This window comes from Bubalus bubalis, chromosome 2, assembly GCF_019923935.1.
Source record: "Bubalus bubalis isolate 160015118507 breed Murrah chromosome 2, NDDB_SH_1, whole genome shotgun sequence".
In the NCBI taxonomy this organism is placed as follows: Eukaryota; Metazoa; Chordata; class Mammalia; order Artiodactyla; family Bovidae; genus Bubalus; species Bubalus bubalis.
This window is the reverse complement of record NC_059158.1, coordinates 90037863-90050519: the sequence shown is the minus strand read 5'-3', so window position 1 is coordinate 90050519 and position 12657 is coordinate 90037863. Positions and strand designations below refer to the sequence as shown.

The 12657-nt window shown below is 37.8% G+C and overlaps 1 long non-coding RNA gene across 1 annotated transcript in view; it reads right to left on the bottom strand.

The window, feature by feature from the left end:
- Positions 1-3770: 3770 nt before the first annotated feature.
- LOC123331359 overlaps positions 3771-12657 on the bottom strand; it is a 69720-nt gene continuing 60833 nt past the window's right edge. The window contains exon 3 of the long non-coding RNA XR_006547943.2: positions 3771-3992. This is a non-coding gene — a long non-coding RNA (uncharacterized LOC123331359). The remainder of the gene's footprint in view (positions 3993-12657) is intronic.

Here is a 12657-nt window from a genome sequence, read left to right as displayed (position 1 = left end):
CATGTGACACAGTTCCAGTCAATGAGCTGTAAGCTGGGAATTTGGGGACAAGACTTGCCTTTTCATATGGGCACTGCCCCTTCTTCACATCCTTCCTCTTTCATTCTTTCCTGGAATGTGGATGTGAAACTAGGTGTAGGGAGACCATCAAGATACACACTAACTATTGTAGAGTATAAAGCCAAAGGGACCCTGGGATCCTAATGACATCAAGTACTGCTGCAACAGCTGAGGACTACTTTTCTCTGGACTTGTTGTTATGAGAAGAATAAATTCCCGAGCTTCTGCCACCAGGTTCAATAACTTTCAGCCAAACACAATTCTGAGCTGATATAGGCTGGGATGATATGAAGCATCCAGGTGACTTTGATGCTTCACCATATAAAGCAGGGCAAAAAATGCTTCTAGAAAAGTACCCATCAATATAGGCATAGGTTAAAAAATAGTTCAGTCATTGCTCTTCAATAGTAGCATGAGAAAATTACAGCTAGCAAAATTTCCTATTTTATAACTCCAGTAGAGTTTTATTTGTAATTTCAACACAGCTCAGTGAGACTATAGTTAAAAAGATGTGTAGGTGGTTCTGGAAGGGGAAAGATAAAAATCCTTGGAAACTTAATTCCACTACCAAAAAGTAAAACAGAAGAATGTATCTGTGGGGTTTCAATACTTCTGAATAAATCGCTTTTGCACAAAGAATCGATTATGTGAGGAATTTTCCTTTTAAATGCTACACAAAAGTGTTGGATGTTTTTTTAGTTTTTAAAGAAAAATAGCAATCTACCACTTTTTAACAACACTCTAAAATGCTATTAAACGACTATCTGGAACGTGATCACACTAATACATTTTAAATGAATGAAATAATAATAAGTAAGAAGTATTAACTCATTTTTGTGTTATTGCTTGTTAAAGAAAAGATATCCAGGCTAAGATGTGAAGAAACAAAGAGAAAGATTAAAGACATTACTGTAAAGTTTAGAGAGAGTAAACAAAAGGAAAATCCGAGGGAAGAAAATTATGTTTACTTCCTATTTTCCCTTTCCAGTTCTCTCAAATTTGGGTCAACAAACAAAACAAAAAACATCTTCCCTCCCTAGAAAAGCAAACTCATATTTTAGTTCAGCAGCACTGAAGTGGTTACAAGTTTGACCACAGAGGAAGCAGGGTGCTGATTTTGAACCATCAAAGGTGGGCTCTAAGGTAGGTCTGGTTGGGATTTTCAGTGATAGGAGAGCACCTAACTCAGGCTGAGCAGCTTACTCTGAAGAAAACGGAGGGAACTGTTGATGTGGGAAGAGGGGCTGAAAGGGGAGAGTGTAGTGAAAGATGTCAAATAGCCTTTTCCGGTTTCAATTTATGTTTCAACTTAGTCCTTCACACAGAAATGAATGGAAAATTCTCTACTATTCTTTATTTCATGTTCTCTTTCCATGGGAACCCGTATTCTCTGAACAATGATTAGAAAGTCCTTATATGAAAAATCTCAAATATATCCTATGAAAGCTAGAGGGGTAAAAAAAATAAATCAAAATAAAAAACATTTTTTTCCCTCAGAGAAAGAGGGAAGGAAGCGTGCTCTTTTTGCCTGAGGGATCAGAGGTGGGAGGGGCTGAGAGAAATAAATAATCCTGTGATACAAGGACAAACTGTAAGAATTTGGTTGTACAGGATTTTCCCCTTGACTTTAAAAGTACTACCAAAATCAGTTCAGTTCAGTCGCTCAGTCGTGTCCGACTGTTTGCGACCCCATGAATCACAGCACGCCAGGCCTCCCTGTCCATCACCAACTCCCGGAGTTCACTGAGACTCCCGTCCATCGAGTCAGTGATACCATCCAGCCATCTCATCCTCTGTCATCCCCTTCTCCTCCTGCCCCCAATCCCTCCCAGCATCATAGTCTTTTCCAATGAGTCAACTCTTCGCATGAGGTGGCCAAAGTACTGGAGTTTCAGCTTTAGCATCATTCCTTCCAAAGAAATCCCAGTGCTGATCTCCTTCAGAATGGACTGGTTGGATCTCCTTGCAGTCCAAGGGACTCTCAAGAGTCTTCTCCAACACCACAGTTCAAAAGCATCAATTCTTTGGCGCTCAGCCTTCTTCACAGTCCAACTCTCACATCCATACATGACCACTAGAAAAACCATAGCCTTGACTAGACAAACCTTTGTTGGCAAAGTAATGTCTCTGCTTTTGAATATGCTATCTAGGTTGGTCATAACCTTCCTTCCAAGGAGTAAGCGTCTTTTAATTTCATGGCTGCACTCACCATCTGTAGTGATTTTGGAGCCCAGAAAAATAAAGTCTGACACTGTTTCCACTGTTTCCCCATCTATTTCCCATGAAGTGGTGGGACCAGATGCCATGATCTTCGTTTTCTGAATGTTGAGCTTTAAGCCAACTTTTTCACTCTCCACTTTCACTTTCATCAAGAGGCTTTTGAGTTCCTCTTCACTTTCTGCCATAAGGGTGGTGTCATCTGCATATCTGAGGTTATTGAGATTTCTCCCGGCAATCTTGATTCCAGCTTGTGTTTCTTCCAGCCCAGCGTTTCTCATGATGTACTCTGCATAGAAGTTAAATAAGCAGGGTGACAATATACAGCCTTGATGTACTCCTTTTCCTATTTGGAACCAAAATATGTTGGTTCAAAATATAACGATCAATAATATATGAAAGAGTAACTAACATATGACTACTATCTATCAGTGGCAATCAAAAATATAAGACATCTAAGATATTCATGCAATAGGAGATTTTAAAAAGAGAATCCTAAAGAAAACACCATATTAAGCCAACAAAATAGGTTTGTTTAAAATATAATTGAAGTCAATCTCCATGTCTTCAAAACTAAGGTATACCTTAATTCCAGAGTAGTGTTGAGCTTTGGAGTAAGGCTAATGAAGATTAAATTCCACCTCCACTATTACCATATTGTGGGACTCTCAGCAAATTATTTAAACAGTAGAAAAGATGTAATATTGTAAGGATGTCAGCTCCTTCAAACTGATTTATACAATCCCAACTGAAATCCTAGATATTTTTGTGTGTATATGAGTTTGGCAAGCTGATTTAATAATATGTATAGAACTTCAAATACAAATAGCCAAGGGAATCTTAGAGAACAAAGCTGGACAAAGCTGGGGGATTTACAGCACCATATAATAATATTCAATATGAAGTTGCAGTAATTAAGACAGTGTATTATTGGAAAAAGGATGGATAAATAGAACAATGAACAGTAAGTATAGAGTTGAGAAACAGATCCACACATAAATGGTCACCTGATTTATGGAAGAGGTGAGTCACACTGCTGTGAAATATGCAAAAAAGAGTCTTTAATAAATATTCCTGTGTCAATTGGTTGTCCATATGGAAAAAATGAATCTTGACCCCATACCTCCCAACATTCACAAAAATCAATTCCAGATGTGTTAAAGATCTACATGCAATAGATAAAAAATGAGGCTTTTAGAAGAACACATAGGCGAACATATTCATGACCTTGGAGTTGGCAAAGATTTTTTAAACAGTTCACCAAAAATGCTAATCATAAATGGAAAATGTATTAAGTTGGGAAATACTAAAATTAAGAACTTCTGTTCATCCAAATATACCACTCAGGGAGTTAAAAGACAACCCAAAGAGTAGGAAAATGTATTTGCAATACATATATTCAACAAAGATTGGAATCCAGAATATATATATATATTTTTTAAGCTCTTATTTTTTATTTTTTTAATTTTATTTTATTTTTAAACTTTACAACACATAGAAGTAAATAAGGAAAGGCAGACTGCACAATAGAAACTGGGGCAGAAGGCCTGAATAGCCACTCCACAAAAACAAAACAAAACACGGAAGCTGATAACCAAAAGGCCAATAAATATTTTAAAGAGCTGAACTTCATTCATTGGGAAAATCCAACTTGCAGTACCAAAATCCAACTTGCAAATCCAAATTGCAGTACCTCTATAAACACAGGAGGGTGGCTAAAATGAAAAAGGCAGACAATACCAAATGCTGATAAGAAGCTAGAACAACCAGAAAATTCATAAACTGTAATAAGTGTGCAAATTGGTTCAACTGCTTTAGAAAACAGTGCAGTTATACAACCCAGTCAATCTACTCCCACAGAAATGTGCACATACCTTCACAGGAAATACGTACAAGAATGTTCATAGCAACACTGTTTCTCATAGCCCCAAATTAGAAACTATCTAAACATCTATTAGTGGTTGAGTAAATGAATTGTGGTCTTTCTGTCTGGAACTGTCTTTCCTTGGTTTTCACTATCTTGACACTTCAGAAGATTACAGGCCAGTTATTTTGTCAAATGCCCTTCAATTTGGGTCTGATTATTTTCAAAATTAGACCCAGGCTATGCGTGTTTGGCAGGAATATCACAGAAATGATTTGTGTTCTTCTCATTGCATTCTATCATCTGATTTCCATGTGTCCATTACTGATGATGTTCACTTTGAACGCTTAATTAACGTAGTATCTGTCAAGTTTCTCCTCTATAGAATTAATTTTTTTTTCCAATTTGCAATTAGTATTTTGTGGAGAGTTACTTTGAAATGCTGTAAATACCATACTTCTCTTTAATCATTGATGTATATGTTAATTTGTCTATAGTATCTAATCAGCTTCCCTAGTGGCTCAAACACTAAAGAATCTGCCTGCAATGTGGGAGACCTGGGTTTGATTCCTGGGTTGGGAAGATCCCCTAAAGGAGGGCATGGCAATCCTCTTCAGTATTCTTACCTGGAGAATTCCATGGACAGAGGAGCCTGGCAGGCTATATAGTCCATGGAGTAACAAAGAGTCGGACATGACTGAGCAATTAACACTTTTATAGTATCTATCTAGATTCATTTTATTCAGTGGGTTACAATCTGTTATTATATTTATTTTGATACTCAAATTATCTCCACTTTGGCCAGTAGGAACGAACCTCTTCAAGATGGCTTTTATGCCCTACTTAAAAACAAACAAACAGTTTATTAGTTACAGTTCTGTAGGTCAGAAGTCTGGATGTCATGGCTGGGTTCTTTGCTCAGTGTATGACAAGGTTGACATCACCACATCAACCAGGCTGAATTTTTCTAAAGAGGCTTTAGAATAGGAAATTTTAAAAGTGAATTCTAAAGAAAACATTATATTAGACAAACAAAATAGGTTTAAAATGTAATTGAAATCAATCTGCATGTCTTCAAAACTAAGGTACACCTTAACTCCAGAGTGCATGCTCAGTCAATGAGTCATGTCCAACACTTTGTGACCCCATGGACTGTAGCCTTCCAAGCTCCTCTGTTCATGGAATTCTTCAGGCAACAATACTGGAGTGGGGTGCCATTTTCTTCTCCAGGGGATATTCCCAACCCAGGGGTCAAATACGTGTCTCCTGCATTGGCAGACAGATTCTTTGCCACTGAGCCACCTGGGAAGCCTTAACTCCAGAGTAGGGTTGGGCTTATTACTCCAGCTATAGGACTGGTCCCCATTTCTTGTTGTCTGTCAGGGGCTACTCTCAGGAACTAAACATTAATTGCATTCCTTGCCATGGACTCCCACCATTTTTAAGACCACTAAGGATAATCACTCTCATGTTAAGTCCCTCTCATGTCTCTGACCTGTAAACTCAGATTTCAGGTGCTCATGTGGTAAGATCAGGAGCACTAGATAATCTACCTATAGTAAAGTCAAATAATCTAGGGCATTAATTACCTCTGCAAAATTCCTCTTGCCATATAAAATAACATAATCATAGGAATATTATCTCCTGATAGTCACACTCTCAGGTATTACACAAGTTGCTTAAGCTAGGGGACAGGGAGCCTTATGGGTCATTTTAAAATTCTTCCTACACATATATAAAGTGATGGGAAAGTGCTTGGGACGTGATAAACACTATACTGTATATGCATTAGCAATTATTGTTATTGATTATCTAAACCATTTGCAGAAATTTTAAAAATAGTAATTACACAGTAATTACTTCAAAGAAATAAAAAAATATTTCTTTCTTCAAGGAAATAAAATTTTCTAAAAGCTTCTGGAGATCAATTTGGCAATGTGTGTTGAAAACCTAGTATTTCCACTTCTAGCAATTCATCCTAAGGACACATCAGCGGTATACACAAAGATATATGAAATAAGATATTAATTACAGTATATTAGTAATACTAATAAATAGTTAAAAGGAAACCAAAATCTCCTTTTAGGGGTTTGGTTAAGTAATAAGGCACAGCTATTCAATGGAATACTATGAAAACCCCAAAGCAAAAACAATAAACAAACAAATAAAAGGTATAAAAAGCATTGATGAGAAGGGAACATACTCCTGTTACAGTGAAACAATTACAGAGTACAAAATTGCCTAAGTAATTGTATCCAGTTTTCACACAAATACGAAATGGATTCCTGCTTTTCTTTCTCTCTCTTGAGCTGTGTTACAGAGAGCTTCTATGGCATGGCAAGATAGATCTTAGCCTCCTTATATCACTGGCCGTTAAAAACGTTTCTGGTTACTCCTTAGGGAAACCCAGCATCCTTCCAAAAGTATGAGGTAGACTTTTGGCAAGAGAGGGTCATGTGAAAAGGGAGAAAACATTCTCTGACACCATCTGTCTATCTGTGCCATTTGCCAACACAAGGGCCTCCTGAAAAAGGAGGCTCTGCATCATCTCCCTTCGTATCCTGTGCTACTGTCTTACCCAAGACCTTCCTTAAAGTGCAAAAAAAAAAAAGTGACCTCGCCTTTGATTCTTAATGCACAGCCCGGCCTTTATACTAAACTGGTTAAATTACACTCTCACCTAAGACTTTAGACTATGATTTTTGTTTGGTTTTAGCTATGATGAGAGCATTCCAGGATAGAAAAAATATGTATTAAATTGAAAAGGAAGGTGACAGGTGTTAACAATTATTGAGAGAAAACCTATAGTGTCCTTTATAACACAACAAAACAGCTATTCTTAGTCCCACTTTACAGGTGAGAAAATAATATTCAAAGGAGGGAAATAACTTATTCAAGGATGCACATTTGGGAAGTGGTAAAAATAGACTTTGAAGCAACTGGTTCCCTTTTCACCACACCAGTGATTCCTGATGATTTCTGACACTATTTTAAATGCCCCTAGAAATCTTAATGACTAACCTAAGACCTACTGTGCTGCATGTGACTGCTTCCCTATAAATGAAGGCAAATTATCTATAAGCTATTAATTTTTTAATAGAGCAGATTAATTTTTTTCCTCCTAAGCTTTTTTTCGTTCTAGCACCTCAGACTTTAACATTCAAATCAATAGATGTGCTTTTAACTGGAACAACCAGATATCATCACAAGTTCAGGTTGAAACAATTTTTCTCATTGCTCTCCACCCCAAAGAGAGACAGTCTAGACTCCATAGTCTTTGGAACTAGCAACTTTCAATTCAGTTCAGTCGCTCAGTCGCGTCCGACTATTTGCTATCCCATGAATAGCAGCACGCCAGGCTTCCCTGTTCATCACCAACTCCCGAAGCTTGCTCAAACTCATGTCCATTGAGTCGGTGATGCCTTCCAACCAGCTCATCCTCTGTTGTCCCCTTCTCCTCCTGCCTTCAATTGTTCCCAGCATCAGAGTCTTTTCCAATGAGTCAACTCTTCGCATGAGGTGGCCAAAGGACTGGAGTTTCAGCTTTAGCATCATTCCTTCCAAAGAAATCCCAGGGCTGATCTCCTTCAGAATGGACTGGTTGGATCTCCTTGCAGTCCAAGGGACTCTCAAGAGTCTTCTCCAACACCACAGTTCAAAATCATCAATTCCTCAGCACTCAGCTTTCTTCACAGTCCAACTCTCACATCCATGCATGAATACTGGAAAAACCATAGCTTTGACTAGATGGACCTTTGTTGGCAAAGTAATGTCTCTGTTTTTTAATATGCTATCTAGGTTGGTCATAACTTTTCTTCCAAGGAGCAAGTGTCTTTTAATTTCATGGCTGCAGTCACCATCTGCAGTGATTTTGGAGCCCCCAAAAATAAAGTCTGTCACTGATTCCATTGTTTGCCCATCTATTTGCCATGAAGTGATGGGACCGGATGCCATGATCTTAGTTTTCTGAATGTTGAGTTTAAGCCAACTTCTATTTCACTCTCACTTTCACCAAGAGGCTCTTTAGTTCTTCTTCACTTTCTGCCATAAGGGTGGTGTCATTTGGTATCTAAGATTATTGATATTTCTCCTGGCAATCTTGATTCCAGCTTGTGCTTCATCCAGCCTGGCATTTCATATGATGTACTCTGCATATAAGTTAAATAAGCAGGGTGACAATGAATAGCCTTGATACAGTTCCCGATTTGGAACCAGTCTGTCGTTCCATGTCTGGTTCTAACTGTTGCTTCTTGACCTGCATACAGATTTCTCAGGAGGCAGGTCAGGTGGTCTGGTATTCCCATCTCTTGAAGAATTTTCCACAGTTTATTGTGATTCCCACAGTCAAAGGCTTTGGCATAGTCAATAAAACAGAAATAGATGTTTTCCTGGGACTCTCCTGCTTTTTCGATGATCCAGAGGATGTTGGCAATTTCATCTCTGGTTCCTCTGCCTTTTCTAAATCCAGCTTGAACATCTGAAAGTTCACAGTTCACATAGTGTTAAAGCCTGGCTTGGAGAATTTTGAGCATTACTTTGCTAGCGTATGAGATGAGTGCAATTTTGCGGTAGTTTGAGCATTCTTTGGCATTGCCTTTCTTTGAGATTGGAATGAAAACTGACCTTTTCCAGTTTTTTTCTTTATGTAAAGCAACTTTACATAGATCCAAAATACAGGATAGTTTCTTGTATCTTTTGCTATTCTCTGACATGATTCTTAATAACAGTCTATGCCTAGACCCCAGATGTTACCAATTGTTCATTTCTTCTTCAAGGACTTCCCCAATATCCTTCCTACATATTCTATTTTCCCTCATGTTCTTAGGAGTCTTCAATCTACATTTATCTTCATCACCTTTAATTTCCATCCATCTCAAGCTTCAACAATCCGTCCCCTCCCATTTTAGTTTTGGCCAATCTATCTCTGGCCAGTCACCTCAAATCCATTGTTATATCAGGATATAAGAAGTGCCCTTACAGGTTGAGGAGTTCTGTTTCCTTTTAAAATTACTCTTTGAGCATTTCCTTCTCTTCTGGAATAACTTATTTTACCAGTCTCTTCTTGTGCTTTGCTTCTCATAGTCCTGGAATTAGTTATTTTTCCAAGGATTTCTGATTCCTTGGAGGATGGTATTTAGAAGTCAAGATATAGACACTAAATGTATTCATGTCTATCAAGATACCACTGCTTTTTGAACCCTATGTATGGGCATAACTAGAAAGTACACACATACACATTTGTTTGTAGCTCTATTTCTCTTTTGAAAATAAGTATATAAAGAGAAAACACCATGCACAATATCTCCAACTGCAGTACAATAAAAAGTTCACTCTCATTTTTTTCCCTATCTGTATCTGTAACACTTTATTCAAACTGTGATAAATGCAGCCCCCATTATCATGTATACCTTTTATTTGATCAACTCCCCATATCTAATCAATCCGCCATCTCCTATGTCACCCATCCTCTACCCAAATGCCTTTTTCAGCCCACTTGGGTTCCAACAACCCACAGAAGGTGCCCCCTACCACCATATAAGTTTTAGTGTTCCATGACAGACTATACCCTTCCAAGCAGACTCTCTCTTCTCTCTGACTCCCCATGCTGCATTCTGTCTCATGGCATGGACATGTCTCCCCCTCCAGTTGAGTTTGTAAATCTCATGTCAGTCTGTCCCTCATTCTTGGGCTCTGGCACTCTGTGCTGGGTTACCTCCAGTGGGTGCTCCCTCCCTGACTTCATTTGAGTTCTGACACCCACATCTGGCTGCCCCTCCACATGAAGGCAGTTCTTATCCTGGTTGGTCTCTGACATAAATGCAGGTCAGGTCTCCCAAATGAATCCCTTCTTTTATTTTTTGGACTCCAGTACCATATTTCCTTCTCCCTTCCTGTGGAGAAAGCAGCTTTGTTCCTAATGGCTTTAAGAATAATCCTTCAAGAAAGGAAAAAAAGAAGAGAAAACTGGACAGAGGCTACATTGTCTTCTTCCTAAATAGATAATGTGCCTCAAGCAACATTATGGTTGAACAGTTTTCAGTTGACAACTTTCAAAATATTTGATAAGTAAATTTCTTCTATAAGTAATCACATTCTTAAAATGGGTACCAGCCAACATTTCCTGAAGTCTTTATTCTAAGAAATTAAAATCTATGTCTATTAATGAAAGTAATTATTTTTAATGATCATAAATACGGGTAACCAATGATAAAGGAAGGGAACATATTCATTACCTTTATGAGGGAAGAAAAATATCAAACCACTCAAAAGTGTGAGCTCAGGAGCTAGAATATTAGGTTCAAAACCTAGCTCTGGGGCCTGTGGTAAGTTCCTTAATGTATTTATGCTTCCATTCTCTCATCTGTAAAACCAGGATAATAATGGTACTTCTTAGAGTCATGAGGATTATGGCAGATAATGTGCAAAAATGTCTTAGAAGAGCATCTGACATCAAAAGTATCATCAAAAAGTTATTAATATTATTACAAGGTACTCGTAGAAGCCTGAAATTGTGTTCATAGACTATGAGTCTTAGACCTTGATTTGAGAAAGAGCCTCCCTGGTGGCTCAGACAGTAAAGCGTCTGCCTGCAGTGCAGGAGACCCGGGTTCAATCCCTGGGTGGGGAAGATCCCCTGCAGAAGGAAATGGCAACCCACTCCAGTACTCTTGCCTGGAAAATTCCATGGACTGAGGAGCCTGGTAGGCTACAGTCCATGGGATCGCAAAGAGTCGGATACGACTGAGTGGCTTCAGTTTCAGTTTCATATTAAAAACAGACCCTGTCACTTAGGCGATCACTTGGCACTAATGTCATCATATCCTTGAAAATAAAAAATAGCCATCAAAACTGAACAAATGGATTTAAGACAATATGGTTATATTCTGCCTTAAAGATTGTGTTTGAAACAAAACAAAATATTTACATTCTCAAGGAGAACTTATAGGTCTCCTAGCATATATTGGTGGTCTCCAGTGTGAGAATCACTTATAATATTTTCATTCTCTCTACAATTTAAGGGGATATAAACAAAGACTAAACAGTTGTTTAATTTGATTTTAGTTTAAATAAGCAGCTCTAGAATTACTTAGAATACAAAAGAAAAGAAAGTTTATGCATGATAGAATTCATGCTTATCAACTACAGGTCATGAGATTATAATAAAGTCAATTGAGTGGATCCTAGATCAACTCCAGTTTTCAACCTACTTGCTCTTAAGGGCTAGACTGTTATTCTTTCAGAGGCCTTTATCTACATCTTCATAAACTAATAAAAGTAAAACTTCACTTTTCTTGATTTTTAAATGATTTCATCATAGAGCTTAGTGAAGAATGCTCTATAGGGCCACTACTTATTTAGATTCATTCTGCTCTCTGACTTAATTAGTAATTATTTTCTCAAGGATTAACATGTGTTTCCAGGATAAGTTTTTCACATTTTCTAAATTCAGCACAAAAGTTTAAGTAGAATAAGGAAGATGAAATATCCTGCTCTAAAAATGGGCCAGTAACTCTTTCGGTCGTAGTGAAATAATGTCATTGTCAAATCTGACTCAGATGAAGGATATGCTATGGCTGATGGAGAAGGAGCCTTAACTGACTGTCCAGAAACAGAAAGGAAAGGCTGCATTGATCATTTCTTGCTTCCACATATATGTACCTTTTTACTAATCAAGGTCATTTCTTAGCACTTCTTGCAGTGAAGTGCTGAAAATTCTAGTTGTCTGATGATTTAAGGTGTCCCACTTTATTTTTTTTTTTAAGTTATTTTAAGAACTTCTACCCTATTTACACGCTGCTTGGGATTACAGTAGATATAAAATAACTGCCTTTTGTCCTTAATGAAAACCTTCTAAAAGCACCAGGAAGATTTAATACAGCTATGGTTTATGTCATTTTGAAACTTACACATTACATGCCTCAATTCCTCCCAGACAGAATTTGGAATGGGACTCCTTGGGTAAGGAGTCTTCACTCAAAACAAGAAGATAAAATGACTAAAAGGCATATCAATCACAAGGAACAGGAAATCTACGGGCCAAATATGCCTGGAGGAGAGTTAAGAAAGGGAAAGACTGGGCAAGGAGACCCGGGCTCAGAATTAGAGGAATGATGCTGAAGAAAAGCAGATGAGACTAAAGTGAGGGGTTTAAGAAAAGGGGGGCTAGGAACACTAATTAATTACTTCGAGCAAAAAATGTTCAAATCTTTTTCAATAGCCAAATTCTTTTATAAACAAAATTCTTCCTTCAAGATTTTAAACTTTAAAGCCAAAGAAAGCTTTTAGTTGGTCTTTATCCAATGACTAAAATTCCAAGATACAAAGCTTAACAGTTGTCATAAACCATGTGTCCCATTAAAAGAAACTGGTCTGCTGTGAACATTCATGAAGCTAACCTGCTGAAAGATGGAGATGTTGAACTTTTTTGAAGCCCAGTCTGAGTCCTGCTCTTTACTCATTTGTTCCACCTTTGTTGGTATTCCTGAACCAATCATTCTTTGACTGAAGCTAGATTG